Consider the following 25,041-nt stretch of genomic DNA (forward strand, 5'->3'; position numbering starts at 1 on the left):
GCACTTCAGTGAGTCCAGAGAGTGCACTGACACCACTGGGGATGCAGTGCAGTGAGTCCAGAGAGTGCACTGGCACCACTGGGGATGCAGTTCAGTGAGTCCAGAGAGTGCACTGGCACCACTGGGGATGCAGTGCAGTGAGTCCAGAGAGTGCACTGGCACCACTGGGGATGCTGTGCAGTGAGTGCAGAGAGTGCACTGGCACCACCGGGGATTCACTGTAGTGAGTCCAGTGAGTGCACTGGCACCACTGGGGATGCAGTGCTGTGACTCCGGAGAGCGCACTGGCACCACTGGGGATGCAGTGCAGTCAGTCCAGTGAGTGCACTGACACCACTGGGGATGCACTTCAGTGACTCGAGAGAGTGCACTGGCACCACTGGCGATGCACTGCAGTGAGTCCAGAGACTGCACTGGCACCACTGGGGATGCACTGCAGTGAGTCCAGAGAGTGCACTGGCACCACTGTGGATGCACTGCAGTGAGTCCAGCGTGTGCACTGGCACCACTGTGGATGCAGTACAGTGAGTCCAGAGAGAGCACTGGCACCACTGGGGATGCACTACAGTGAGTCCACAGAGTGCACTGGCACCACTGGGGATGCAGTTTAGTGAGTCCAGAGACTGCACTGGCACCACTGGGGATGCAGTGCTGTGACTCCAGAGAGCGCACTGGCACCACTGGGGATGGGTTTCAAGCCAACTGCATTAACCGCTCATGCTTCTTTCTTATGAGACGTTAGTAAACCAATTACATAGCCTTGTCAAGACTAAATCACAGGTAAAAATCCTGTACATCTCATGTGGCCAACCACTCCCAACTAGGATTCCAAGAACCAGGAGGTTCGGTGAAAATAGGGCTAGTGCTATCAGAGGGGTGATTATTAGGCTAAGCCCTAAGCTGTCTTTCATGGAGAAGTGTGGGTGGAATGGGATTTTGTCGCAGTCTGATACGATTCCTAGTGGGTTATTTGATCCTGATTCGTGTAGGAAGGTTAGGTGGACTAGGGTGATTCCTGCAATTAGGAAGGGCAGTAGGAAGTGGATGGCGAAGAATCGGGTTAAGGTTGGATTGTCTACTGAGAATCCTCCTCAGGCTCATTCTACTAGAGTTTGCCCAATGTACGGGATGGCTGAGAATAGGTTGGTGATTACGGTGGCCCCTCAGAATGACATTTGTCCTCATGGTAGGACATACCCTACGAAGGCAGTTGCTATTAGGGTGAGTAGGAGGATTACTCCTGTGTTTCAGGTTTCTTTGTATAGGTAGGAGCCGTAGTAGAGGCCTCGTCCGATGTGTAAGTAGATGCAGATAAAGAAGAGCGAAGCACCATTGGCGTGGAGGTTGCGGATGAGCCATCCGTACTGGACGTCTCGGCATGTGTGAGCTACTGAGGAGAAGGCGAGTGAAGTGTCTGCGGTGTAGTGTATGGCTAGTAGCAGGCCTGTTAGGATTTGTGTGGCTAAGCAGATGGCTAGAAGGGAGCCGAAGTTTCATCAGGCAGAGATGTTGGAGGGGGCAGGTAGGTCGATTAGGGAGTTGTTGATTATTTTTAGTAGGGGATGGGATTTGCGGATGTTAGGGGCCATTAGTGAGTCTGTGTGTTATTAGGATTATTACCAGGATGGAGAGGGCGAAGGATCCTAGGTAGGCCTTAATTAGCCCTGTGTGTATTGAGGTTGCGGCTTTGCTTGCGGCTACTTGTAGTTCAGCAAGGCCCTCTGGCCCTATTTTTTTGAGTCAGGAGAGGTCGATCAAGTGTAGGGCAATGTTTTGTCCCTTTTCTAGTAGGTTTTTGGAGAAGAATCGGTGTACTAGGGGGTTGAAGTACCCTAATGCAGAGGAGAAGTTTATGAGGGGGGTTGGTTTGGGGTGAGTGAGGGTGTGTGTTATGTTCGATAGTTCTAGGGCTAGGATGATTCCTAGGATTGCTATGAGGATGGCAGCAGTTTTGGTGATAAGGGGTATGGTTATTGGGGGGGTTTTGGTTGGTGTGATGAAAGAGGTAATGATTATTCCTGCTGTAATGCTGCCTAGGGCGAGTCGGGTTAGGGGGGCGGTGATTAGTGGGTTGTTTTCGTTTATTGATACTATTGGGGGGATTCGGGTTTGTCCAGCTTGGACTAGGATGGTTATGCGGATGCTGTAGGTTGCGGTGAATGCTGTGGCTATAAGGGTTAGGAGTAGGGCTCAAGTATTTAGGTATGATGTGTTTAAGCTTTCGATGATGAGGTCTTTTGAGTAGAATCCGGCTAGGAATGGGGTTCCTATCAGCGCCAGGTTTCCGATGGTTAGGCGGGAAGTAGTGACTGGGAGTATTTTCTGTAAGCCTCCTATCTTTCGGATATCTTGTTCTCCGTTTAGGTTGTGGATGATAGACCCTGAGCATAGGAATAGTATGGCTTTAAAGAAGGCATGGGTTGAGATGTGTAGGAAGGCTAGTTGTGGGAGGTTTAGTCCGATAGTGACTATTATTAGTCCTAGTTGGCTGGATGTTGAGAAAGCAATGATTTTTTTGATGTCATTTTGGGTTAGGGCGCATGTGGCAGCGAATAGGGTTGATAGAGCACCTAGGCATAGGTAGGCAGTTAGGGCTGTCTGGTTGGTGGCTAGCAGGGGGTGCATGCGGATGAGCAGGAAGATTCCGGCTACTACTATGGTACTGGAGTGCAGTAGGGCTGATACTGGGGTGGGGCCTTCTATTGCTGCGGGCAGTCATGGGTGGAGTCCAAATTGGGCGGATTTTCCTGCGGCTGCGAGGATTAATCCTATGAGGGGGAGGATTGGGGTTTGGTGGGGGTGTACGGCTTGTTGGATCTCTCAGGTGTTGAATGTTGAAGCTAGTCATGCTATGCTCAGGATCAGTCCGATGTCTCCGATTCGGTTGTAGATTACGGCTCGTAGGGCGGCGGTGTTGGCATCTGCTCGGCCTTGTCATCAGCTGATGAGAAGGAAGGACATGATTCGTACTCCTTCCCAGCCTACGAATAGGAGGAATATGTTGTTTGCGGTTGTTAGGAGGAGTATGGCGACTAGGAATGTCAGTAGGTAGGTGAAAAATTTTGTTACGTATGGCTCTGAGGCCATGTATCATATGGCGAATTGTAGGATTGATCATGTTACAAATAGGGCGATTGGAAGAAATGTTATTGAGTATTGGTCTATTTTTAGGCTCAGGGGGATTTTAAAGTTTATAATGAATTTTCACTCCCAGTGGCAGGTGACAGATTCTACTCCCGAGTAGATGAATGCGGTTGTAGGGGCTAGGCTAATTAGGAATGCGGTTTTAACAGCGCGGGTGGTGGCTTGTGGGGTGTTTTTAAAGTTTTTAAATAGAAATGGCAGGATGATTGGGGTTAGGAGGATTGTCAGCGTGAGTAGTGTGAGGGAGTTGATTAGTAGTGTGGGGTTCACTACTTTTACTTGGATTTGCACCAAGATGGGTGGTTCCTAAGACCAGTGGATTGCTGTTATCCTTTAAAAGTAAGGGGGCTGAGGTTTTAGGCTCAGATGTAAGAGTTAGCAGCTCTTGTTGGTTAAACCCTCCCCTCGGCAGGTAAGAAGGTTTGAACTTCTATTCTTAGAATCACAGTCTAATGTTTGGTTTAAACTATACTTGCATGAGGGGATTCCGGAGATCAGTTCGGGTTTGAGGATTAGGAGGAATATTGGGATAATGTGGAGTGTTATGAGCAGGTGTTCTCGCGTGGTTGAGTTTTGCATAGATGTGATGTGGGAGGGGATTGAGCCTCGTTGGGTCATTAGTAGTATGAATAAGGTGTAGGAGGCGGTTAGTAGGGTTGCGATTCCTGTTAGGATGATCGTGAAGGCAGATCAGTTGAATAAGGTGATTATAATGGTTAGCTCTGCTATGAGGTTTGTTGTTGGGGGTAAGGCTATGTTTGTTAGATTGGCCAGCAATCATCAGGTAGCTATGAGTGGTAGGAGAGGTTGTAGGCCTCGTGTGAGTAGTAGAATTCGGCTGTGCGTACGTTCATAGTTTGTGTTGGCTAGGCAGAATAGTATGGAGGAAGTTAGTCCATGGGAAATTATTAGCATCATTGCCCCTGAGAATGATCAGTGGGTTTGGATTATTCCTGCGGCGATAACTAGGCCTATGTGGCTAACGGATGAATAAGCGATTAGTGATTTTAGGTCTGTCTGTCGTAGGCAGATTGAGCTAGTCATTAGGGCGCCTCATAGGGCCAGGGTTAGGAAGGGGTAGTGCAGGAGGTTGGACAGTGGGCCCATAAATAGAGTGACTCGTATAATTCCGTATCCTCCTAGCTTTAGTAGTAGGGCGGCGAGGAGTATTGAGCCTGCGATGGGTGCTTCTACGTGGGCTTTTGGCAGTCAGAGGTGTAGGCCGTATAGTGGGGCTTTTACTATGAATGCTATGAGCAGTGCTAGACCTGATAGTATTCCTGTCCATGAGGTGGATAGGGTTGGGTGGGTTAGTTGTAGGGTTGGCAGGTGCAGGGTGCCAATTTTCACGTATAGGTGTATGATTGTGATTAGCAGGGGTAGAGAGCTTACTGGCGTGTAGAATAGCAGGTAGATGCCAGCGCTTAGGCGTTCTGGTTGGTTCCCCCATCGGGTGATTAAGATTAGGGTGGGAATGAGGGTTGCTTCAAATGAGATGTAAAATAGTGCTAGTTCTGTGGTGGAAAAGGCTAGTAGGATGAATGGCTGGACTGCGACTAAGGTTGAGATAAAGATTCGTTTGCGTTGTAGGGGTTCTTGTTGCAGGTGGTTTTGGCTTGCTATGATTATGAGTGGGAGTAGTCAGCAGGATAGTACTAGGAGGGGGGATGAGATTTGGTCAATTCCTGTTCAGTTGGATAAAAATTTGTAGGGGTAGTAGGTTGGGATTAATCACTGTAGGCTTAGGGCAGCGATTAGGAGGCTGTATAAGGTGGTGTTAGTCCATAGAAATTTTGGTGGAGACAGCAGGGCTGTTGGAAGAAGTATAATTGTGGGTAGGATGATTTTTAGCATTGCAGGAGGTTTAGGTTGTGTAGATGGTCGGAGCCATGTGTGCGGGTGGAGGCTACTAGGATGGCCAGGCCTGTGCCCGCCTCACACGCTGAGAAGGTTAGCATGAGAATTGGTACCATGGTGAATGAGGAGACTTGGTTTTCGATGGATCATATTGATAGGCCTACGAATATCGATAATATTATGCTTTCAAGGCATAGTAGGGCGGATACTAGGTGGGTTCGGTGGAAGGCTAGTCCTAGTCCGCTGAAAATGAAGGCTGAGTAGAAGCTTAAATGTAGGGGCGACATAAGAAAGTTACAGGGTTGGCTGTAATCTGCTGGGTCGAAACCAGCTATCTTTTTGGTTAGACTAACTTTCTGTTATTCTGCTCATTCTAGGCCCCCTTGAATTCACTCGTAGGCCAGTCCGAGTGTTAGGAGAAGGAGGATCACTACAGTTCAGGTGAGGGTCATTAGGGGGGATTGGAGTTGGACGGCTCATGGCAGGGGGAGTAGGAGGGCGATTTCTAGGTCGAATAGGACGAACAGGATGGCTACTGAGGAAGAATCGGACTGAGAATGGTAATCGAGCAGATCCAAGTGGGTCGAATCCACATTCGTACGGTGAGAGTTTCTCTGAGTCGGGGTTTATTTGGGCGAGTCAGAAGTTTAATGCGGTTAGGGCGGCGCTTAGGATTGATGATAGGGCGAATATGAACATGAGTGCGTTCATTGCTCTCCTCTGGGTTTATACCAGATTCTAGAGATTGGAAGTCAATTGTAATTAATATACTAGAAGAGCAAGATCCTCATCAGTAGATGGTTATGTAGAGGAATAGTCAGATGACGTCTACGAAGTGTCAGTATCAGGCTGCTGCCTCGAATCCGAAGTGGTGGTCTGATGTAAAGTGGAACTTGATCAGTCGGAAGAGGCAGACGGTCAGGAAGGAGGATCCAATGATTACGTGGAGTCCGTGGAATCCAGTGGCAACGAAGAAGGTAGATCCGTAGACGCTATCGGCGATTGAGAATGGGGCTTCGTGGTATTCTATTGCTTGTAGGGCTGTGAAGTAGAATCCCAGGAGGATCGTTAGGGTTAGGGCGTGGATGGCGTGTTTTCGGTTTCCTTCTGTGATGCTGTGATGGGCTCACGTTACGGTAACGCCTGAGGCTAGTAGGATGGCTGTGTTTAGTAGGGGGACTTCTATCGGGTTGAGTGGTTTAATTCCTGTTGGGGGTCATTGGCCTCCTAGTTCTGGGGTTGGGGCCAGGCTCGAGTGGAAGAACGCTCAGAAGAACCCTAAGAAGAAGAATGCTTCGGATGTGATGAAAAGGATTATGCCGTATCGTAGGCCTTTTTGGACTGTGGGAGTGTGATGGCCTTGGAAGGTGCTTTCTCGTACAATGTCTCGTCATCATTGGAGTATTACTAGGAGTATTGAGATGAGGCCTAGGGTTAGTAGTATGGATGAGTTGTAGTGGAATCACATGATTAATCCTGAGGTTGTGAGTAGGGCGGCGGCTGCCCCGAAGATTGGTCAAGGGCTTGGGTCAACTATGTGGTATGAGTGTGCTTGGTGTGCCATTAGATGTTTTCTTGTAAGTATAGGCTTAGAAGGAGCACGAAGACGTAGGCCTGGATTATGGCTACTGCTACTTCTAGGATGGTTAGGAGTAGTAGGATGATTATTGTTAGGATGGATACTGCAGGAAGGGTGGGTATTAATGCAATGGAGGCTGTAGAGATGAGTTGGATGAGTAAGTGTCCTGCTGTAAGGTTGGCTGTAAGGCGGACTCCGAGGGCTAGGGGGCGGATTAGTAGGCTGGTTGTTTCGATCAGGATTAGTGCGGGGATTAGGGGTGTAGGGGTACCTTCGGGTAATAGGTGGGCTAAAGAGGCTGATGGTTGGTTTCGTAGGCCTGTTAGTAGTGTGGCGAGCCATAGTGGGAAGGCTAGGGCTATGTTCATAGATAGTTGGGTGGTTGGGGTGAATGTATATGGAAGGAGGCCTAGAAGGTTGATTGTAAGAAGTATGATTATTAGGGATGTAAATATTATGGCTCATTTGTGGCCATTTTTGTTGAGTGGGACTATTAGTTGTTTTGTGATTAGGTGAAGGAGTCATGTTTGGATAGTAGAAAGGCGGTTGTTGATTCATCGGTTGTTTGGGGACGGGAATAGTAGGGCTGGGAAGAGTAGGGATAGTAGGATTAAGGGGATGCCGAATAGATTGGGGCTGGAAAATTGGTCAAAGAAGCTTAGGTTCATGGTCAGGATCATGGTGTGGGTTTGGTAGTGAGGGAGGTCTTATTTGATGGGGGGTTGGTTGTGGTGAAGGCTAGTAGTTTTGGTTGGATGAGGAGTGCTAGGGTTAATCAGGTTATAATTATGATTGAAAATCATGGTGCGGGGTTAAGCTGTGGCATATCATTAAGGAGGGGGAAGTCCCTCTTTGGCTAGCTTAAAAGGCTAGTGCTGTTGCATAGCTTCTTAATGATTAGGATGATGATAGAAGGGACGATCAGGCCTCGAAATGTGGGAGTGGGGTTGATTCTACTACAATGGGTATGTAGCTGTGATTAGCCCCGCAAATTTCTGAGCATTGTCCGTAAAAAATCCCAGGCCGGGTGGTAATGAATGAAGTTTGGTTTAGTCGGCCTGGGATTGCGTCTGTTTTAACTCCGAGCGTTGGGACTGCTCAGGAGTGGAGTACGTCTCCTGCAGTAATGATCACGCGGATGGGGGATTCTATTGGGATAACTACGCGGTGGTCAACTTCTAGCAGTCGGAAGTGGCCGTTGGGTAAGTCTGGGGTGGGCACTATGTAGGAGTCGAAGGATAAGTCTTTGAGGTCTGTGTATTCGTAGCTTCAGTATCATTGGTGGCCGATGGCTTTTAGGGTGAGGTCTGGTTCATCGATTTTGTCCATTATGTAGAGGATTTGTAGGGATGGGAGGGCGAGGAGTACCAGGACGATAGCAGGTAGGATTGTCCAGATCAGCTCTACTTCTTGGGCGTCTACAGCATTGGACGAGAGTTTTTCTGTTAGTATGTGGGCTAAAAGGTAGAGAACTAGGCTGCAGATAGCTAGGGCAACGATTAGGGCGTGGTCGTGGAATTCAACGAGTTCTTCTATGATGGGTGATGAGGCGTCTTGGAATCCTAGTTGGGAGTGGTTGGCCACATGAGATGTACAGGATTTTTACCTGTGATTTAGTCTTGACAAGGCTATGTAATTGGTTTACTAACGTCTCATAAGAAAGAAGCATGAGCGGTGAATGCAGTTGGCTTGAAACCAGCATGTGAGGGTTCGATTCCTTCCTTTCTTGTACTTGGACGAAGGCCGGTTCCTCGAAAGTATGGTATGGGGGAGGGCAGCCGTGGATTCATTCAACGTTTGTGGTAGTTAGTTCTGGTTGTAGGACTTTTCGTTTGGCCGAAAAGGCTTCTCAGATGATGAATATTAGTATGATTACGGCTACTATTGAGATTAGGGAGCCGATGGAGGAAATGGTGTTTCATAGTGTGTAGGCGTCGGGATAGTCCGAGTATCGTCGGGGTATTCCTGCTAGGCCTAGGAAGTGCTGGGGGAAGAACGTTAGGTTTACTCCTGTAAATATTACCCCGAAGTGGGCTTTTGCTCATGTTTGGTGTAGGGTAAACCCAGTGAGTAGTGGGAATCAGTGAGTAAATCCTGCTAGAATGGCAAAGACGGCGCCTATGGATAGGACGTAGTGGAAGTGGGCAACTACGTAGTACGTGTCGTGCAGGGCGATGTCTAGGGAAGAGTTTGCAAGAACGATTCCTGTTAATCCTCCGATGGTAAATAGGAAGATAAATCCTAGAGCTCATAGTATTGGGGGGGTCTCATTTGATTGTTCCTCCGTGCAGGGTGGCTAGTCAGCTAAATACTTTGATTCCGGTAGGGATGGCAATGATTATAGTGGCTGATGTAAAGTAGGCTCGGGTATCAACGTCTATTCCTACTGTAAACATGTGGTGAGCTCAGACGATGAATCCTAGGAAGCCGATGGATAGTATGGCTCAGACTATTCCCATGTAGCCGAAGGGCTCCTTTTTGCCTGAGTAGTACGTGACTACGTGTGAGATGATTCCAAACCCCGGTAGGATCAGAATATAGACTTCTGGGTGTCCGAAGAATCAGAATAGGTGTTGGTACAGGATTGGGTCTCCTCCTCCAGCGGGGTCGAAGAATGTGGTGTTTAGGTTTCAATCAGTTAGTAATATTGTAATACCGGCGGCGAGTACGGGGAGTGATAGAAGGAGTAGGATGGCGGTAATTAGTACGGATCAGACAAATAGTGGGGTTTGGTATTGTGAGAGTGCGGGGGGTTTTATGTTGATGGCTGTGGTGATAAAGTTGATGGCCCCAAGGATGGAGGAGATACCGGCTAAGTGGAGTGAGAAGATAGCCAGGTCTACTGAAGCTCCGGCGTGGGCAAGGTTACCTGCTAGGGGAGGGTAGACAGTTCAGCCTGTGCCGGCGCCAGCTTCTACAGTGGATGAGGCTAGTAGGAGGAGGAATGATGGGGGGAGGAGTCAAAAGCTTATGTTGTTTATTCGCGGGAATGCTATGTCGGGGGCACCGATTATGAGGGGGACTAATCAGTTGCCGAATCCTCCGATCATGATGGGTATGACTATAAAGAAGATTATTACAAAGGCGTGAGCGGTAACGATTACATTGTAAATTTGGTCGTCGCCTAGGAGAGTTCCTGGTTGTCCTAGTTCTGCGCGGATTAATAGGCTGAGTGCGGTGCCGACTATTCCTGCTCATGCCCCGAAGATGAGGTACAGGGTGCCAATATCCTTATGGTTAGTGGAAAATAGTCATCGGTTGATGAAGGTGACGGGTAAGATGGCTGAGTGTTGAAGCGTTAGGCTGTAGTCCTTTTTACAGAGGTTTAATTCCTCTTCTTATCGGCTCTGTAGTGAAATTCATGTTGAGTTGCAAGCTCATCGATGCGCACTAGGGTGCGTCAGGGTCTTTGTAGGCAGAAGCCAATTGGTTTAGGCATTTAGCTGTTAACTAGAGTTTTGTGGGATCGAAGCCCATCTGTCTAGGGAGGCTTTAGCTTAATTAAAGCGTCTGACTTGCATTCAGAAGATACAGGTTAATATTCTGTAAGTCTTAATGTGCAGAAACTAAGAGGGTTTAACTCTTATTTAAGGCTTTGAAGGCCTTCGGTTTGGGGTGTTATCCTAAGTTTCTAGACAATGGCATGTATTATTGGGGACAGGGGAAGTAAGAGGATTGATAGTGAGGCAAGGACCGCAGTAGGTGTGCTTGGGGCTTTGCTAGTGTATCATTGTTTTATGTGGTTAGAGGAGTTGGGGGGAAGGGTAATTGTTGAGTGGTATGCGAGGCGTAGGTAGAAGAAGAGGCTGAGCAGTGATAGCATGGCAATTGCCATGGCTGCTGGTGTTATTTCCTGTTTAGTTAGTTCTTGGATGATAAGTCACTTTGGTATAAAGCCTGTTAATGGGGGGAGGCCTGCTAGGGATAAAAGTACTAGTATTAGGGTGGCGTTTAGCACTGGGGTTTTTGTTCATGAGGTTGTGATCATGGATAGGTTAAGGGCTTTGATTTTGTTAAGGGCTAGGAATACGGCTGATGTTATGATTGTGTATAGGTAGAAGGTAAGTAAGGCCAATTTGGGGCTGTAAACTAGGATGATGGCGATTCAGCCTAAGTGGGAGATGGACGAGAAGGCTAGGATTTTGCGTGTTTGTGTTTGGTTCAGTCCTATTCAGCCTCCTAGTGCTGTTGAGGCTAGGGCCATGGCGGTGAGTAGAGCTGGGTCGAGGGATTTGGATGTTAGTAGGAGCAGGGTTAGTGGGGGGAATTTTATGAGGGTCGAGAGTAGCAGGGCTGTTATTAGTGGCGATCCTTGTAGTACTTCTGGGAATCAGAAGTGAAATGGCACTAGGCCCAGTTTAATAGCGATTGCTGCTGTCAGTAGTAGACAGGAGGTTGGGTGGTTTATTTGTGTGATGTCTCATTGGCCGGTGACTCAGGCATTGGTTATGCTAGAGAATAGGACCAGGGCGGAAGCAGCTGCTTGGGTTAGGAAGTATTTCGTTGCGGCTTCTACTGCTCGTGGGTGGTGGGATTTGGCAATTAGGGGAATGATGGCTAGTGCGTTGATCTCCAGTCCTGTCCAGGCCAGAACTCAGTGGTTGCTGGAAATTGTGATGGTGGTGCCCAAGATGAGGCTGAAGGTTATGATTGGGGTCGCGTAAGGGTTCATTAGTAGAGGAGGGGGTTAAACCATCATTTTCGGGGTATGGGCCCGATAGCTTGATTAGCTGACTCTACTAGAAAATAATATAAGGGAAGTATGGAGAATTTTGATTTCTCTTGTGTGGGTTCAATTCCTACTTTTCTAAGGTCAACAGGAAATGAGAGGGCTGTTATACCTCTATGTTCACTTTATCATAGTGACCCTTTGTAGTTCAGGCACATTTCCTTATGTAAGGAGGTAGGCCTGCATAGCAGATAGGTATGCTGATGTGTCAGAGGCACAGAGCTAGTGTGAGGGGTAGGAAGTTTTTTCATAGTAGGTGCATTAGTTGGTCATATCGGAATCGTGGGTATGAAGCTCGGACCCATAAGAAACCAGAAGATAGTAGGAGGACTTTTGTGGCTAGGATGACGGGGAATAGTTCTGTGGGTGGCCCTAGGGCGCTTGGGTTTAGGAATATGATGGCTGTAAGTGTATTTATTAGCATAATGTTCGCATATTCAGCTAGGAAGAATAAGGCGAAGGGTCCTGCGGCGTATTCAACGTTAAACCCTGAGACTAGCTCAGATTCACCCTCTGTGCGGTCAAAAGGAGCTCGGTTTGTCTCTGCTAGGGTGGATACGTATCATATTATTGCTAGGGGTCATGAGGAGAAAATGAAGTATAGAGGCTCCTGTGCGATGGCAAAGGAGCTGAGTGTGTAGCTTCCGCTTAGTATGATTATTGATAGCAGGATTATGGCCAGTGTCACTTCGTATGAAATGGTCTGTGCTACTGCCCGTAGGGCTCCGATTAGTGCGTATTTTGAGTTCGAGGCTCAGCCTGATCATAGGACTGAGTAGACGGCTAGGCTTGACATGGCTATTAGGAAGAGAACTCCGAGGTTTAGATCTGCTAGGGGAAATGGGAGTGGTAGTGGTGCTCAAGTGGTGAGGGCTAGGACAAGGGCTAGTATTGGTATCAGAATGAATAGAAGTGGGGAAGAGGTAGAGGGTCGGATGGGCTCTTTGGTAAATAGTTTCAGTCCGTCCGCAAATGGTTGAAGTAGGCCAAAAGGCCCGACAACGTTAGGGCCTTTGCGGGATTGTATGTAGCTTAGGATTTTCCGTTCTACTAGGGTTAGGAAGGCTACGGCAATCAGGATTGGGATGATGTATAGGAGGGATATAACGAGGCAGCTTAGTGTTGTTATTTGAATCATGGGTGAAGCTAGGGAGAGGATTTGAACCTCTGGGGAAAGGGCTTAAGCCTTCTGCACTTGCCGGGCTCTGCCACTCTAGCTGGTCCTTTTCTAGGATTGAAAGTGGTGGGGGAAGGCCCTCTTCACGGTTTAGTTGGTTTCACTGCTTAGAGCGGGGGGGGGGGCGTGCTTGTGGTATTGGCCCCACTTTCTCGGTCCTTTCGTACTGGGGAGAGTGTGTCATAGATAGAAACCGACCTGGATTGCTCCGGTCTGAACTCAGATCACGTAGGACTGTTAATCGTTGAACAAACGAACCCTTAATAGCGGCTGCACCATTAGGATGTCCTGATCCAACATCGAGGTCGTAAACCCCCCTGTCGATATGGGCTCTTGAGGGGGATTGCGCTGTTATCCCTGGGGTAGCTTGGTCCATTAATCAATTATATTGGGTCTGGTCACTGTTAGCACTTTGAGGGGTAGCTCTAGGTAAAGAGGTATGGTCTTGTTTTTGGAGGATTTGTTCTCCTCCAAGGTCGCCCCAACCGAAAAATATCGACCAGGCTCTGCGATGGTAGTGGCCCCAGTGGGGTTGATTGAGGATTCGCGGTGGTCGTTGATTTTTAAGTTCCACAGGGTCTTCTCGTCTTATGTTCACATCCCCGCTTTTGCACGGGGAGATCAATTTCACTGATTATCTGTGAGAGACAGTTAAGACCTCGTTTAGCCATTCATACAAGTCTCGATTTATGGGACAATTGATTGCGCTACCTTTGCACGGTTAGGATACCGCGGCCGTTAAACCTAAGTCACCGGGCAGGCATCACCTTCAATACTTGTTTAATTTGCTGAAGGCTATGTTTTTGGTAAACAGTCGGGCCTTATTAATTTGCCGAGTTCCTTTCACAGATTTTAATCGCTCTTATAGGCGCTCCTGAGTCGGGTTAACAGGGTTAGTTAATACGTGGTCTTGTAGGGGTTTTTGTATCTGTCTAGGTCTGTTAATAATGTTTCTATGTAAGCTTGCGCCGTTAGAGGGGTGTGGCCCTGTACATGAGGGGCCTAGGATGATTCCTAGGATTGTTATGAGGATGGCAGCGGTTTTGGTGATAAGGGGTATGGTTATTGGGGGGGTTTTGGTTGGTGTGATGAAAGAGGTAATGATTATTCCTGCTGTAATGCTGCCTAGGGCGAGTCGGGTTAGGGGGGCGGTGATTAGTGGGTTGTTTTCGTTTATTGATACTATTGGGGGGATTCGGGTTTGTCCAGCTTGGACTAGGATGGTTATGCGGATGCTGTAGGTTGCGGTGAATGCTGTGGCTATAAGGGTTAGGAGTAGGGCTCAAGTATTTAGGTATGATGTGTTTAAGCTTTCGATGATGAGGTCTTTTGAGTAGAATCCGGCTAGGAATGGGGTTCCTATCAGCGCCAGGTTTCCGATGGTTAGGCAGGAAGTAGTGACTGGGAGTATTTTCTGTAGGCCTCCTATCTTTCGGATATCTTGTTCTCCGTTTAGGTTGTGGATGATAGACCCTGAGCATAGGAATAGTATGGCTTTAAAGAAGGCATGGGTTGAGATGTGTAGGAAGGCTAGTTGTGGGAGGTTTAGTCCGATAGTGACTATTATTAGTCCTAGTTGGCTGGATGTTGAGAAAGCAATGATTTTTTTGATGTCATTTTGGGTTAGGGCGCATGTGGCAGCGAATAGGGTTGATAGAGCACCTAGGCATAGGCAGGCAGTTAGGGCTGTCTGGTTGGTGGCTAGCAGGGGGTGCATGCGGATGAGCAGGAAGATTCCGGCTACTACTATGGTACTGGAGTGCAGTAGGGCTGATACTGGGGTGGGGCCTTCTATTGCTGCGGGCAGTCATGGGTGGAGTCCAAATTGGGCGGATTTTCCTGCGGCTGCGAGGATTAATCCTATGAGGGGGAGGATTGGGGTTTGGTGGGGGTGTACGGCTTGTTGGATCTCTCAGGTGTTGAATGTTGAAGCTAGTCATGCTATGCTCAGGATCAGTCCGATGTCTCCGATTCGGTTGTAGATTACGGCTCGTAGGGCGGCGGTGTTGGCATCTGCTCGGCCTTGTCATCAGCCGATGAGAAGGAAGGACATGATTCGTACTCCTTCCCAGCCTACGAATAGGAGGAATATGTTGTTTGCGGTTGTTAGGAGGAGTATGGCGACTAGGAATGTCAGTAGGTAGGTGAAAAATTTTGTTACGTATGGCTCTGAGGCCATGTATCATATGGCGAATTGTAGGATTGATCATGTTACAAATAGGGCGATTGGAAGAAATGTTATTGAGTATTGGTCTATTTTTAGGCTCAGGGGGATTTTAAAGTTTATAATGAATTTTCACTCCCAGTGGCAGGTGACAGATTCTACTCCCGAGTAGATGAATGCGGTTGTAGGGGCTAGGCTAATTAGGAATGCGGTTTTAACAGCGCGGGTGGTGGCTTGTGGGGTGTTTTTAAAGTTTTTAAATAGAAATGGCAGGATGATTGGGGTTAGGAGGATTGTCAGCGTGAGTAGTGTGAGGGAGTTGATTAGTAGTGTGGGGTTCACTACTTTTACTTGGATTTGCACCAAGATGGGTGGTTCCTAAGACCAGTGGATTGCTGTTATCCTTTAAAAGTAAGGGGGCTGAGGTTTTAGGCTCAGATGTAAGAGTTAGCAGCTCTTGTTGGTTAAACCCTCCCCTCGGCAGGTAAGAAGGTTTGAACTTCTATTCTTAGAATCACAGTCTAATGTTTGGTTTAAACTATACTTGCATGAGGGGATTCCGGAGATCAGTTCGGGTTTGAGGATTAGGAGGAATATTGGGATAATGTGGAGTGTTATGAGCAGGTGTTCTCGCGTGGTTGAGTTTTGCATAGATGTGATGTGGGAGGGGATTGAGCCTCGTTGGGTCATTAGTAGTATGAATAAGGTGTAGGAGGCGGTTAGTAGGGTTGCGATTCCTGTTAGGATGATCGTGAAGGCAGATCAGTTGAATAAGGTGATTATAATGGTTAGCTCTGCTATGAGGTTTGTTGTTGGGGGTAAGGCTATGTTTGTTAGATTGGCCAGCAATCATCAGGTAGCTATGAGTGGTAGGAGAGGTTGTAGGCCTCGTGTGAGTAGTAGAATTCGGCTGTGCGTACGTTCATAGTTTGTGTTGGCTAGGCAGAATAGTATGGAGGAAGTTAGTCCATGGGAAATTATTAGCATCATTGCCCCTGAGAATGATCAGTGGGTTTGGATTATTCCTGCGGCGATAACTAGGCCTATGTGGCTAACGGATGAATAAGCGATTAGTGATTTTAGGTCTGTCTGTCGTAGGCAGATTGAGCTAGTCATTAGGGCGCCTCATAGGGCCAGGGTTAGGAAGGGGTAGTGCAGGAGGTTGGACAGTGGGCCCATAAATAGAGTGACTCGTATAATTCCGTATCCTCCTAGCTTTAGTAGTAGGGCGGCGAGGAGTATTGAGCCTGCGATGGGTGCTTCTACGTGGGCTTTTGGCAGTCAGAGGTGTAGGCCGTATAGTGGGGCTTTTACTATGAATGCTATGAGCAGTGCTAGACCTGATAGTATTCCTGTCCATGAGGTGGATAGGGTTGGGTGGGTTAGTTGTAGGGTTGGCAGGTGCAGGGTGCCAATTTTCACGTATAGGTGTATGATTGTGATTAGCAGGGGTAGAGAGCTTACTGGCGTGTAGAATAGCAGGTAGATGCCAGCGCTTAGGCGTTCTGGTTGGTTCCCCCATCGGGTGATTAAGATTAGGGTGGGAATGAGGGTTGCTTCAAATGAGATGTAAAATAGTGCTAGTTCTGTGGTGGAAAAGGCTAGTAGGATGAATGGCTGGACTGCGACTAAGGTTGAGATAAAGATTCGTTTGCGTTGTAGGGGTTCTTGTTGCAGGTGGTTTTGGCTTGCTATGATTATGAGTGGGAGTAGTCAGCAGGATAGTACTAGGAGGGGGGATGAGATTTGGTCAATTCCTGTTCAGTTGGATAAAAATTTGTAGGGGTAGTAGGTTGGGATTAATCACTGTAGGCTTAGGGCAGCGATTAGGAGGCTGTATAAGGTGGTGTTAGTCCATAGAAATTTTGGTGGAGACAGCAGGGCTGTTGGAAGAAGTATGATTGTGGGTAGGATGATTTTTAGCATTGCAGGAGGTTTAGGTTGTGTAGATGGTCGGAGCCATGTGTGCGGGTGGAGGCTACTAGGATGGCCAGGCCTGTGCCCGCCTCACACGCTGAGAAGGTTAGCATGAGAATTGGTACCATGGTGAATGAGGAGACTTGGTTTTCGATGGATCATATTGATAGGCCTACGAATATCGATAATATTATGCTTTCAAGGCATAGTAGGGCGGATACTAGGTGGGTTCGGTGGAAGGCTAGTCCTAGTCCGCTGAAAATGAAGGCTGAGTAGAAGCTTAAATGTAGGGGCGACATAAGAAAGTTACAGGGTTGGCTGTAATCTGCTGGGTCGAAACCAGCTATCTTTTTGGTTAGACTAACTTTCTGTTATTCTGCTCATTCTAGGCCCCCTTGAATTCACTCGTAGGCCAGTCCGAGTGTTAGGAGAAGGAGGATCACTACAGTTCAGGTGAGGGTCATTAGGGGGGATTGGAGTTGGACGGCTCATGGCAGGGGGAGTAGGAGGGCGATTTCTAGGTCGAATAGGACGAACAGGATGGCTACTGAGGAAGAATCGGACTGAGAATGGTAATCGAGCAGATCCAAGTGGGTCGAATCCACATTCGTACGGTGAGAGTTTCTCTGAGTCGGGGTTTATTTGGGCGAGTCAGAAGTTTAATGCGGTTAGGGCGGCGCTTAGGATTGATGATAGGGCGAATATGAACATGAGTGCGTTCATTGCTCTCCTCTGGGTTTATACCAGATTCTAGAGATTGGAAGTCAATTGTAATTAATATACTAGAAGAGCAAGATCCTCATCAGTAGATGGTTATGTAGAGGAATAGTCAGATGACGTCTACGAAGTGTCAGTATCAGGCTGCTGCCTCGAATCCGAAGTGGTGGTCTGATGTAAAGTGGAACTTGATCAGTCGGAAGAGGCAGACGGTCAGGAAGGAGGATCCGATGATTACGTGGAGTCCGTGGAATCCAGTGGCAACGAAGAAGGTAGATCCGTAGACGCTATCGGCGATTGAGAATGGGGCTTCGTGGTATTCTATTGCTTGTAGGGCTGTGAAGTAGAATCCCAGGAGGATCGTTAGGGTTAGGGCGTGGATGGCGTGTTTTCGGTTTCCTTCTGTGATGCTGTGATGGGCTCACGTTACGGTAACGCCTGAGGCTAGTAGGATGGCTGTGTTTAGTAGGGGGACTTCTATCGGGTTGAGTGGTTTAATTCCTGTTGGGGGTCATTGGCCTCCTAGTTCTGGGGTTGGGGCCAGGCTCGAGTGGAAGAACGCTCAGAAGAACCCTAAGAAGGGTTCGGATGTGATGAAAAGGATTATGCCGTATCGTAGGCCTTTTTGGACTGTGGGAGTGTGATGGCCTTGGAAGGTGCTTTCTCGTACAATGTCTCGTCATCATTGGAGTATTACTAGGAGTATTGAGATGAGGCCTAGGGTTAGTAGTATGGATGAGTTGTAGTGGAATCACATGATTAATCCTGAGGTTGTGAGTAGGGCGGCGGCTGCCCCGAAGATTGGTCAAGGGCTTGGGTCAACTATGTGGTATGAGTGTGCTTGGTGTGCCATTAGATGTTTTCTTGTAAGTATAGGCTTAGAAGGAGCACGAAGACGTAGGCCTGGATTATGGCTACTGCTACTTCTAGGATGGTTAGGAGTAGTAGGATGATTATTGTTAGGATGGATACTGCAGGAAGGGTGGGTATTAATGCAATGGAGGCTGTAGAGACGAGTTGGATGAGTAAGTGTCCTGCTGTAAGGTTGGCTGTAAGGCGGACTCCGAGGGCTAGGGGGCGGATTAGTAGGCTGGTTGTTTCGATCAGGATTAGTGTGGGGATTAGGGGTGTAGGGGTACCTTCGGGTAATAGGTGGGCTAAAGAGGCTGATGGTTGGTTTCGTAGGCCTGTTAGTAGTGTGGCGAGCCATAGTGGGAAGGCTAGGGCTATGTTCATAGATAGTTGGGTGGTTGGGGTGAATGTATATGGAAGGAGGCCTAGAAGGTTGATTGTAAGAAGTATGATTATTAGGGATGTAAATATTATGGCTCATTTGTGGCCATTTTTGTTGAGTGGGACTATTAGTTGTTTTGTGATTAGGTGAAGGAGTCATGTTTGGATAGTAGAAAGGCGGTTGTTGATTCATCGGTTGTTTGGGGACGGGAATAGTAGGGCTGGGAAGAGTAGGGATAGTAGGATTAAGGGGATGCCAAATAGATTGGGGCTGGAAAATTGGTCACAGAAGCTTAGGTTCATGGTCAGGATCATGGTGTGGGTTTGGTAGTGAGGGAGGTCTTATTTGATGGGGGGTTGGTTGTGGTGAAGGCTAGTAGTTTTGGTTGGATGAGGAGTGCTAGGGTTAATCAGGTTATAATTATGATTGAAAATCATGGTGCGGGGTTAAGCTGTGGCATATCATTAAGGAGGGGGAAGTCCCTCTTTGGCTAGCTTAAAAGGCTAGTGCTGTTGCATAGCTTCTTAATGATTAGGATGATGATAGAAGGGACGATCAGGCCTCGAAATGTGGGAGTGGGGTTGATTCTACTACAATGGGTATGTAGCTGTGATTAGCCCCGCAAATTTCTGAGCATTGTCCGTAAAATTCCCAGGCCGGGTGGTAATGAATGAAGTTTGGTTTAGTCGGCCTGGGATTGCGTCTGTTTTAACTCCGAGCGTTGGGACTGCTCAGGAGTGGAGTACGTCTCCTGCAGTAATGATCACGCGGATGGGGGATTCTATTGGGATAACTACGCGGTGGTCAACTTCTAGCAGTCGGAAGTGGCCGTTGGGTAAGTCTGGGGTGGGCACTATGTAGGAGTCGAAGGATAGGTCTTTGAAGTCTGTGTATTCGTAGCTTCAGTATCATTGGTGGCCGATGGCTTTTAGGGTGAGGTCTGGTTCATCGATTTCGTCCATTATGTAGAGGATTTGTAGGGATGGGAGGGCGAGGAGTACCAGGACGATAGCAGGTAGGATTGTCCAGATCAGCTCTACTTCTTGGGCGTCTACAGCATTGGACGAGAGTTTTTCTGTTAGTATGTGGGCTAAAAGGTAGAGAACTAGGCTGCAGATAGCTAGGGCAACGATTAGGGCGTGGTCGTGGAATTCAACGAGTTCTTCTATGATGGGTGATGAGGCGTCTTGGAATCCTAGTTGGGAGTGGTTGGCCACATGAGATGTACAGGATTTTTACCTGTGATTTAGTCTTGACAAGGCTATGTAATTGGTTTACTAACGTCTCATAAGAAAGAAGCATGAGCGGTTAACCTCCTGGGAGACCCAGAAAACTTCACCCCAGCAAACCCACTAGTAACCCCACCACACATCAAGCCAGAATGATACTTCCTATTCGCCTACGCCATCCTACGTTCAATCCCAAATAAACTAGGAGGCGTATTAGCACTGGCCGCCTCCGTACTGATCCTATTCCTAATCCCATTCCTGCACAAATCAAAACAACGAGCAATAACATTCCGACCACTCTCCCAGCTCCTATTCTGAGTACTAGTCGCCGACCTCCTCGTCCTAACATGAGTAGGAAGCCAACCCGTCGAACACCCATTCATCATCATCGGCCAACTCACTTCAATCGCCTACTTCACTATCCTCCTATTTCTCCTCCCCGCCGCAAGCGCCCTAGAAAACAAAATACTCAACTGCTAAATACTCTAATAGTTTATAAAAACATTGGTCTTGTAAACCAAAGATTGAAGACTTACCACTTCTTAGAGTACCCCAAACTCAGAAAAAAAGGACTCAAACCTTTATCTCCAGCTCCCAAAGCTGGCATTTTCAATAAACTATTCTCTGACCCTAACCCCTAAACCGCCCGAATAGCACCCCGCGACAACCCCCGCACAAGCTCCAATACAACAAACAAAGTCAACAACAGCCCCCAACCCGCCACTAAAAACATCCCTGCCCCATGTGAATAAAACATGGAAACTCCACTAAAATCCGACCGAACAACAAACACCCCAACATTATTCACAGTAGAAACCCCGAACTTCCAAGCCCCCATAAACCCCCCAAACACCAACCCCCCAAAAACAATTGCCACAAACGCTACTGCACATCCAATCACCTGTCAATCCCCCCAAGCCCCAGGGAAAGGCTCCGCTGCTAAAGCTACTGAATAAACAAACACCACCAGCATACCCCCCAAATACACCATAAACAGCACTAAAGCCACGAACGAAACCCCAAGGCCCAGCAACCACCCGCACCCCGCCACAGACGCTAACACCAAACCAACAACCCCATAATACGGCGAAGGATTCGACGCCACACCCAAAACACCCACCGCAAAGCAAATCCCTAAAAAAAACATAAAATAAGTCATTATTCCTGCCCGGACACTACCCGAGGCCTGCGGCTCGAAAAGCCGCCATTGTTCTCAACTACAGGAACTAACCGCAAGCCCCCAATAATTCTACCCCATCTATGCCATTATGCTTAACCCCCCCCCCCTCCCCCCCCGAGGCGGGGGTATTTGGTTATGCATATTCGTGCATAAATTTATATACCCCATATACATACATACTATAGTACCAGTAATATACATTATATACGGACTATCTTATAAGCAGGTGCTAAACCCATACATGTACACGGCCATTAAACCCTTAAACACACTCCTACCAAACCACCCGGCATGAATGTTCTAGGACCATACCGCACAACACCCAATACAACTCCACTCAAGCGCATAACAAGACCCCATTTTAATGAATGCTCACAGGACATGCTCCAACAACAACTCTCCACCACATATCTCATGCAGTTCGTATCAGACGGATTTATTAATCGTACTCCTCACGTGAAATCAGCAACCCGTTGCACATAATGTCCGGTATGACTAGCTTCAGGCCCATACGTTCCCCCTAAACCCCTCGCCCTCCTCACATTTTTGCGCCTCTGGTTCCTCGGTCAGGGCCATCCATTGGGTTCACTCACCCCTCCTTGCCCTTCAAAGTGGCATCTGTGAGTACTTTCACCTTCTCAATGCGTAATCGCGGCATGTTCCAGCTTTTTGGCGCCTCTGGTTCCTCTTATTTTTTCCGGGGTTACCTCACAGGTGGCTATTCCCAGTGATCTCGGGGGTCCCACAATCTAAGCCTGGACACACCTGCCTCACGGCCTATCCTATATTTCAAGGGTCCCTCGATGAGACGGTTGGCGTATATGGGGAATCATCCTGACACTGATGCACTTTGACCACATTCAGTTAATGTTACCTCCACCCTCCGGGTTAAATGGGGCTATTGGATGAATGCTCGTTGGACATAGCACAAAACAACAAATCATTAAGCGCAACCCCTGCGCTTCACAAACTAAACCAGTAAACTTTCGCTAACCACCATGTAGCATAAACCTTCATCGCCCAATCCCAGCAAACTACCTCTAAAACTCCATTAATCATCCCTTCCATGACATCATCGGAACGATGTACATATACACACAAACACATACAAAATAACTTAAACTTATTAGAGAAACTCCAGTACTAAAAATAGTAAACACAAGCAATAATTTCATATACTTCACTCTCACTCACCACTCAACTATCAGCTAACCACACCCCCGTCCACATAGCTTAACACAAAGCATGGCACTGAAGTTGCCAAGATGGCATAAAACATGCCTGCGGACAAAAGACTTAGTCCTAACCTTACGGTTGGTTTTTGCTAAATATATACATGCAAGTATCCGCGCCCCAGTGTAAACGCCCTCGACCACCTACCCCCATACAGGCCTTGAGGAGCGGGTATCAGGCACACCCAAGTAGTAGCCCAAGACGCCTCGCTAAGCCACGCCCCCACGGGTATTCAGCAGTAATTAACATTAAGCAATGAGTGCAAACTTGACTTAGTTATAGCAACAGCCTAACTTCAAGGGTTGGTAAATCTTGTGCCAGCCACCGCGGTCATACAAGAAACCCAAATCAACCGTCCTATTGACACGGCGTAAAGAGTGGTAAAATGCCTATCCTAGCTAACTAAGATCAAAATGCAACTGAGCTGTCATAAGCCCAAGATGCACCTAAACACACCATTAAGATGATCTTAGGAACTAACGACTGATTTAAACCCACGAAAGCCAGGGCCCAAACTGGGATTAGATACCCCACTATGCCTGGCCCTAAATCTTGATACTTACTTTACCGAAGTATCCGCCAGAGAACTACGAGCACAAACGCTTAAAACTCTAAGGACTTGGCGGTGCCCCAAACCCACCTAGAGGAGCCTGTTCTACAATCGATAATCCCCGATTAACCCAACCACCCCTTGCCAACACAGCCTACATACCGCCGTCGCCAGCCCACCTCGAATGAGAGCACAACAGTGGACACAATAGCACCCCGCTAATAAGACAGGTCAAGGTATAGCCTATGGAGTGGAAGAAATGGGCTACATTCCCTATTCATAGGGCACACGGAAAGAAGCGTGAAACCACTTCTGGAAGGCGGATTTAGCAGTAAAGTGGGACAATAGAGCCTACTTTAAGCCGGCCCTGGGGCACGTACATACCGCCCGTCACCCTCCTCAAAAGCCACATCCCACATAACTAATACCATAAATACGCTGAAGATGAGGTAAGTCGTAACAAGGTAAGTGTACCGGAAGGTGTACTTAGAATATCAAGACGTAGCTATAACACCAAAGCACTCAGCTTACACCTGAAAGATATCTACTAGACCGGATCGTCTTGAAGCCCCCCCTCTAGCTCAACCACACAAATAGTACACCAAAACTAAAGAATTTACTAAACTAATTAAACTAAAGCATTTTACAGTCTTAGTATAGGCGATAGAAAAGACACTTAGACGCGATAGAGACCCCAGTACCGTAAGGGAAAGATGAAATAGCAGTGAAACAATCAAAGCGACAGACAGCAAAGATCAACCCTTGTACCTTTTGCATCATGGTTTAGCGAGAACAACCAAGCAAAGTGAACTAAAGTTTGCCCCCCCGAAACCCAAGCGAGCTACTTTCAAGCAGTTAAAGAGAGCGAACCCGTCTCTGTTGCAAAAGAGTGGGATGACTTGTCAGTAGAGGTGAAAAGCCAACCGAGCTGGGTGATAGCTGGTTACCTGTGAAACGAATCTAAGTTCCCCCTTAATCCTCCCTACCGGACATCCTGAACCCTAATGAGATGATTAAGAGCTATTTAATGGAGGGACAGCTCCATTAAAAAAGGACACAACCTCGACTAGCGGATAATTCGTACTACTGATCCTACCGTGGGCCCTAAAGCAGCCATCAAAAAAGAGTGCGTCAAAGCTCCACCACCTAAAAATACCAAAATAAGATGATTCCCTTATCACAAACAGGTCAACCTATGAATATAGGAGAATTAATGCTAAAATAAGTAACTCAGGGCCACACCCCTCTAACGGCGCAAGCTTACATAGAAACATTATTAACAGACCTAGACAGATACAAAAACCCCTACAAGACCACGTATTAACTAACCCTGTTAACCCGACTCAGGAGTGCCTATAAGAGCGATTAAAATCTGTGAAAGGAACTCGGCAAATTAATAAGGCCCGACTGTTTACCAAAAACATAGCCTTCAGCAAATTAAACAAGTATTGAAGGTGATGCCTGCCCGGTGACTTAGGTTTAACGGCCGCGGTATCCTAACCGTGCAAAGATAGCGCAATCAATTGTCCCATAAATCGAGACTTGTATGAATGGCTAAACGAGGTCTTAACTGTCTCTCACAGATAATCAGTGAAATTGATCTCCCCGTGCAAAAGCGGGGATGTGAACATAAGACGAGAAGACCCTGTGGAACTTAAAAATCAACGACCACCGCGAATCCTCAATCAACCCCACTGGGGCCACTACCATCGCAGAGCCTGGTCGATATTTTTCGGTTGGGGCGACCTTGGAGGAGAACAAATCCTCCAAAAACAAGACCATACCTCTTTACCTAGAGCTACCCCTCAAAGTGCTAACAGTGACCAGACCCAATATAATTGATTAATGGACCAAGCTACCCCAGGGATAACAGCGCAATCCCCCTCAAGAGCCCATATCGACAGGGGGGTTTACGACCTCGATGTTGGATCAGGACATCCTAATGGTGCAGCCGCTATTAAGGGTTCGTTTGTTCAACGATTAACAGTCCTACGTGATCTGAGTTCAGACCGGAGCAATCCAGGTCGGTTTCTATCTATGACACACTCTCCCCAGTACGAAAGGACCGAGAAAGTGGGGCCAATACCACAAGCACGCCCCCCCCCCCGCTCTAAGCAGTGAAACCAACTAAACCGTGAAGAGGGCCTTCCCCCACCACTTTCAATCCTAGAAAAGGACCAGCTAGAGTGGCAGAGCCCGGCAAGTGCAGAAGGCTTAAGCCCTTTCCCCAGAGGTTCAAATCCTCTCCCTAGCTTCACCCATGATTCAAATAACAACACTAAGCTGCCTCGTTATATCCCTCCTATACATCATCCCAATCCTGATTGCCGT

General features: G+C 47.7%; 2 long non-coding RNA genes across 2 annotated transcripts in view; one reads left to right on the forward strand and one right to left on the reverse strand.

Annotated features, from left to right (window-relative positions):
- LOC308187506 overlaps nt 1-19,804 on the forward strand; it is a 103,959-nt gene extending 84,155 nt beyond the window's left edge. The window contains exons 2-3 of the long non-coding RNA XR_013944744.1: nt 843-4,864; nt 16,364-19,804. This is a non-coding gene — a long non-coding RNA (uncharacterized lncRNA). The remainder of the gene's footprint in view (nt 1-842; nt 4,865-16,363) is intronic.
- Nucleotides 1-24,767, reverse strand: part of LOC308187507 — a 109,185-nt gene extending 84,418 nt beyond the window's left edge. Inside the window, exon 1 of the long non-coding RNA XR_013944745.1 lies at nt 20,149-24,767. This is a non-coding gene — a long non-coding RNA (uncharacterized lncRNA). The remainder of the gene's footprint in view (nt 1-20,148) is intronic.
- Between the last annotated feature and the right edge of the window lie 274 nt (nt 24,768-25,041).

Source organism: Anser brachyrhynchus (assembly GCF_964034855.1).
Source record: "Anser brachyrhynchus genome assembly, chromosome: 1".
NCBI lineage: Eukaryota > Metazoa > Chordata > Aves > Anseriformes > Anatidae > Anser > Anser brachyrhynchus.